Source organism: Toxotes jaculatrix, chromosome 19, assembly GCF_017976425.1.
Source record: "Toxotes jaculatrix isolate fToxJac2 chromosome 19, fToxJac2.pri, whole genome shotgun sequence".
NCBI classification, from domain to species: domain Eukaryota; kingdom Metazoa; phylum Chordata; class Actinopteri; family Toxotidae; genus Toxotes; species Toxotes jaculatrix.
This window is the reverse complement of record NC_054412.1, coordinates 4,016,215-4,022,186: the sequence shown is the minus strand read 5'-3', so window position 1 is coordinate 4,022,186 and position 5,972 is coordinate 4,016,215. Positions and strand designations below refer to the sequence as shown.

Below are 5,972 nucleotides of genomic sequence, written 5' to 3'. Positions count from 1 at the left end.
CTGCCGAGTGTCTGCCATCTCTGTCACTGATGGGCTTGATCTTCAGGGGCTCAAAAGGCCACGTCCGGAGGATCAGGAAACATAAAAACAAGGGTATGTCATATATAATTCAATAACGTTTCCACGACTTTCCACTGCTATGTCATAGCTTTTCCATGAGCTCAACAGTATGCTTGAACTAACGTTTTTGGCAAAACTAAAATCTATAATGTGACAAATCTGTTAAACAAGTTGGAAACAACGCACTGCTGTATTCATGGAAACTGACCCATTTGTAAAATTCCCTCGTCCGGGGTGCAGCTTTTCTAAATCCCGTGATGTTGAAACAACTTTGACACAACTGGGAAAAATAAACTCGCGGCGGAAGAAACATGAGATGATACGGTACATGGCAACGAGTGAAGTTCATTCACTTAAAGTTGTAATCCTCAGGAGTTTTATGAAATTGAAGCCAATTATTATTTAAAACCAATTATGGCTGACATTTTTTTTCTGCATTAGCCATGAAAATTATTTACATTCTGTAATTACCGCTCTATACAGTCATTTTCCCTGCTGGTTTTGATTCCTCCATTCCCATCCTGGATTCAAATTGTCTATCTATGCAAACTTAGAACTAGAGTTTGTTTGGTTGCACTGTGAGTATTTATACACTGTGGTTAGGGTTATTTCTCTTTACTAAAGCATCTGAATTCTTCTTCCACCACAAAGAATTTACATGATATAGCTTTGGGGTTGTAGTGAAAAAGAGCCTCACGTTAACAATATGCCACCTTTTTTTAGGCCACTAACCTACTAGCCTACAAAATTTCACCATTTTAGGAATGTTAGGAATTCAGGGGTAGTAGAATAAGGACAGCCGTCTGACATGAAAAATCACATATTTTCATCCAAAACGATCACAGTAATCTGGGGAGAGACTTTTTTTTTGTTTTTTTTTTTCCCTGTGAGTCAGTTTTTTTGGTCTTAACCCAGTTTCTATAAATACCCCCCATCCTCTCACCCAGTGTGGACATACACTAAAAATACACCAATTTTTCCCCCCTTCATGTTGAGACTTTTTAACTTTCTCCCTGATTTAGCGTCCTCGTTAGTATGGATGAGCAGTTCTCACTTTTCCCATGAGCTTCCTACAGAGGTCACGACTCTGTGTGTGTGTTGTGTATGTGCGTTTGTGTGTGAGTGTGTGTTCAAGGTGGGGGGTGTAAGCTATAGACTGAATAAAGCTCATTGAGGTTGTGTGTCGGTGACCTCACTGACTGCTATAAATAACCCCCCCCCCTCCTTACCCCCACCCCCCACACAGTGCAGTTATGACCCTGTGCAGTAAAGATCAGTGCACTTTTTTCCTCTCAGAGGTCAAACTGAGTTTAACCTTCTCCTCTAGAGGCAAATGCTTGATAACAATAACATCAAAATGCAGTAAAAGTCCATTTGATCTCACAGCTGAAGTTATATTTTTTTCTTTTGACGCATTTATCTAGGAAAAATTCCAAATATTTGCTTGTTCAAATTTAGTAAATGTGAGGATTTACTCACATTTACTTAATTGTGTTGAGCTCATGGTAATACTGAACACATGAAGATTTTTATATGTAATTTGACTGTTTGACACTAGAAATACACTATTTACAGAGATTTAAATTTGTGGAGATTTAATTTTATTTTATTTTACATAACCACTTGCCCTCAGTCTGTCTCGTCCACTCACACTGCATTTACTGCTCTTCTTTCCTATATCTCTTAGAATACCTTGTCCACAGCTGTTGGAGTGCGGGTCTCAACTTGCTGCAGCAGGCTTCAACTTCACCTGCTGAAAAACCTGGGGAGAAAAGAGCTAGACCAGAAGAAATTAACCTGCCAAACAAGTAGCAAGTCAAATGTAGGTGGAGACACATAACCTAGATAAAACATGACTAAAAACATCTGTGCACATGAACAGTAGCTCTTCAAGAAAAGTACATTTTAGCCCAGAATCCCACACAGATGTTCCCAACTTTGGGCATTTGCAACCCTGGGGTTAATCTCAGGAATCATGAAATTAGAAAAAAGACAAAAATTTATTAAAATATATATACTTTGTCTTCTAAAAACTACTTAAACAAAATAAAAATCTAAGACGGAAACGTCGGACAGATATAGACATTTGGAAGTTGTGACAAGACGACTTAGACGAGTAGATATTGGTTCAGTTTAAAGGGTCACAGCTCAAAAAAAGTTGGAAACAGTGATCTCAGGTTTTACTAGTTGCACACACTTAGCTGTGTACAACTAGTAAAACCGAAAAGGGATTTCAAAGTTTGTTTCTTTTCCTAACTGAAGTATTTTGAAGTATTTTTTATTCTAAAACAGATATTGTATATATTTGTGCAGTATTTAAACATGTGTTTCAAGCTTAGACTTCACTCTGACCCCTGAAACATTTTGGGGTAAAAAAAAAAAACAGACAGTTAGCCTCAGGCTGTAACTCCCTGACATCAAACACACTGTATATTATTACAAGAAGAAACTCATCTTACCTTTCCATATTATTATGAGTGCGGCCAGACATTAACATGGGTCAGAAATGAGCAGCTGGGACCCAACCGGACACCTACACCGCAATATTACATGCCTCCAAGTTTACTGTGTGGTAGTTCGATTAAAGTCCAGATAACTTCTAAGTCCTGAGCCCTGTGAGATGTCGGGATATTATTTCTGTACATGAATAAGAACCAAAGTTGTCGGTTCACCTCTGTGGACGTCTTGTCTACTAAATGACCTTAAACATATCAATCAGCATTATGTCAATTCAACACAAAGCAGGTGCTCCTGATGGACAGATGCACAACCAGTGTCCACAAGAGATGGACATGTTTATATTCACATAACCTCTGCAATGAAGTGTTTTTGTCTTCTGTCCTCAAATGAAACAGTGTGCCTTCATTATTTGGGGAATTTGCTCCTTCTCTTGAGGACAGATTTTCATGCAGCCAATCTGTATCTCTGTAGCTGTTTTGTGAGTTTGGTGAGGTTCTGTCTCTTTATAGTCACTTAGCGTCTCTGTAGTGTCTCTTCATGGGATTTTTTTTTGTCTCTGTGCGGTCATTCTGAGTATTTCTGTTGGCCACTTTCACCTGTTTGTAGTTGTTTGTGTGCCCTTTGTGGCTGTTAATGGTTATTTTTTTTTTGACTCTTTGTCGTTGTAGTGTCTCTTTGTAGTTATTTTTGTGTCTTTGTGGACGTTTTGTCACTTCTATCGGGTGTCTGTGACTTTCGAACAGGAAATATTAACAGACACGTCCTAAAGAGGCTCTGATCCAGGGCCCCTCTGACCTCTCGGGGCCCTGATTCTGCGCCCGGTTGGCGCGCTTGGTAATCCGCCCATGTCTTCTACCTCTACACCTGTCTTTTATGTTCGAGTGTGCTTGTGCCTGCGCGCGTATGCGTATGTGTGTGCGTGCGCGAGGCTGTAGCTGTAGACTTTAGGACCGCGCGGACACTTTCCCTCCGGTGCGGCAGAGCCTCTGCGGCTCGTGAGAGAGTGAGCAGGCCGGTTGGTGAGAGAGAGAGAGAGAGCGAGAGAGAGCAAGAGCAAGAGAGAGAGGGAGGCAGGCGGGGGAGCGCGAGCCAGCAGCGGAGAGAGAAGACCCGGTAGAGCGCGAGGAGGGTGAGCGAGAGAGAGAGAGAGTGAGAGAGAGAGAGAGATCGAGAGTGAACGAGAGGAGAGAGAGCGACGACCGTCAGGGTCCGGGTGCCTGAGGGACGGACGACACGGTAAATATAAACATTACCTTTTGGCTCGCGAACGCACGCCGGCACCCGTTACAGCCGTTAAGTTAGCTACAGTCATCTCCTAAAGTCATCGCTCGCGCGCTCCGGAGCCAAACCGTTGGTTCTGTTTTAGCAGATGATGTGCGCGTGAAGACGGAGCGGTTCGTACACGGGGCGAGTGAACTTGGGGACTTCTTTTGAACGGTTGGAGGAAATTCACGGCGACCGGACGACCGTTATTCAGCGAATGCGTGTCAAACGTTGTCCGGCGGAGCGCACACCCCCTCCCCAGGCTCCCCCCGGCACCAGCAGGTAACGTTAAACCGGAGCGCACCGTCCTCTTCAACCACCAGATGCAGACAGACACATCAGCGCGCGGAACCGTCGGCTCCGCGGAGAGCGAGCGGGCGGGCGCGCGCCGACCGGGGTTAACGGGTGCATTCGGTCTGAAACGCGCCCCCGTGTGTGTTTTTTACCTGACCCAGTAAAGCTTATCGTCGCTACACACTCGGACACGTGTCTCTCACCGGCTGCCCGCCCCAAACACACCCCCGCCGGGATTATACGCCGTTTATGAGAGGCCGTCCGGTAAAGGCCGCGTGAGGTCGCTCCCAATATTAATTGTCATAAAGCTGGGCTCTGTCACACCAGCAGCAGTAACTACGAGACTTCCGGCCCACTCTTTAAAAATAAAAGCCTCATCGACGAACGTTATAATGGAATATTATAATAATACCTCCTTTATGAAATGATTTCACTGAGTGTGATCACTTATTTATTGTTGAATTGATCAATAAATATCTTACAGGTTGTCTTTTGGAATCTCTAAACTTGAGTTCATGCACTGTTTATGGAAGATTTGATTTGTCCTTTTGGCTGATTATGTTTCTGTTCTGGTAGCTATTATTTTTTGTTATAACTGATAAATCTGCAAACTACTTTCTTGATTTGGTCTAAAAAAATGATAAAGGATAGCCATCACTGTTCCCTAGAGCAAGGCTGGATGACCAAGCTGGCAAAGCAGGTTACTGCCCAGGGGCCCCAGACCCCCAGAAGCCCCAAAAGCCCCAGGTTTACTCAACATTGTCTGACTACATAATTTGATCATTTGCAAGTTTGTTAGAAATTTGCACCACTGAGGTACAGTATCAGTCATGAGGGTTCTCCCATCCCCAGTATTGTAGCCCTTGTTCTGAAGAGGAACTCTGCCAAAACCCAGTTTTAAGACCTTTATGGTTTTAGTTTTTACTGTGAACATTTGTTTTAAAGTTGTTTTTTATCAAACTGCTTTATTTTTCATGTGTGTCAAGTGACAAACACAGAAAACATATGGGAATGTATCATTACCCCATCATAGGCCAACTGAACGGCTGCAGCCAACAACTAGTTTAATGATGAGCATGTCTGACAGTCACATTCTTTAATAATCAATCTGATCAGTACAAAATGTAAAAAGATGTGTGAAAAGGCCCATTGTTATTCCTGAAGCCAAAGTTAGATTATACAATTTTTTTTTTTACACAAACTATTAAAAAGCTCAAAATGTTGAGTTTGGTTTCATAGAAACACAATGAGTAAAAGCAAATATTCACACTTGCAGAAGCAAGTACTGGTGGGTTTTTGGCACTTTTGCTTAAAAATGACTTAAATGATGATGATTATCAGTTATAAACATTTTTGCCAATTAATCTTCTGTCAATCAACTAATCAATTAATCAGCTAATCATTTCATCTGTAGAGTACTGGTTGGTGTCTGGGTGCCTGAAAATGCCATGTATTGTTGGTGCCCTGCAGCAAAAACTTGTTCTTGGCTTCTTGGAGGTTAATCCAGACATGCCCCAGAGTCCAAGGTGACACATTCACATTGCTTGTTTTACTTGACCACAAGTCCAAAAACCCCCAGGCGTTCAGTTTGTTGTCACAAAAGATTAAAAAGAAACAGGATGTATTCACATTTGAGAAGCTGGAACCACTGAACTTATGGCATTTTTGCATAAAAAACAGTGAATTGATTTTTAAATAGTTGCATTTAAATTTTTTGTGAGTTAAATAACCAATTTATCAATCGATTGTTTCAGCTCCAATATGTTGTGATCACTAGCTTTTGATTTCATTTAAATCAGGATGTTGGAGGTACCATTACCTTGACAGGGCTGTAGCATCGGGGTCATTGAGGTCATGTCCTCTTTATTTTTTGGGGGGGATTTTGGAGGTTTTAG

General features: G+C 42.0%; 1 protein-coding gene across 4 annotated transcripts in view; it reads left to right on the top strand.

The window, feature by feature from the left end:
* Positions 1 to 1,787: 1,787 nt before the first annotated feature.
* The window catches only part of LOC121200082 (DNA (cytosine-5)-methyltransferase 3A-like), a 55,081-nt gene continuing 50,896 nt past the window's right edge, over positions 1,788 to 5,972 (top strand). For 2 of the 4 annotated variants that reach the window (XM_041065157.1, XM_041065152.1), the window contains exon 1: positions 3,624 to 3,756. The gene's annotated coding sequence lies outside the window, so the exon portion shown is untranslated. Of the gene's footprint in view, positions 1,883 to 3,596; positions 3,757 to 5,972 lie in introns of those variants that run through there. The other 2 variants (XM_041065154.1, XM_041065153.1) reach the window with 2 other exon arrangements.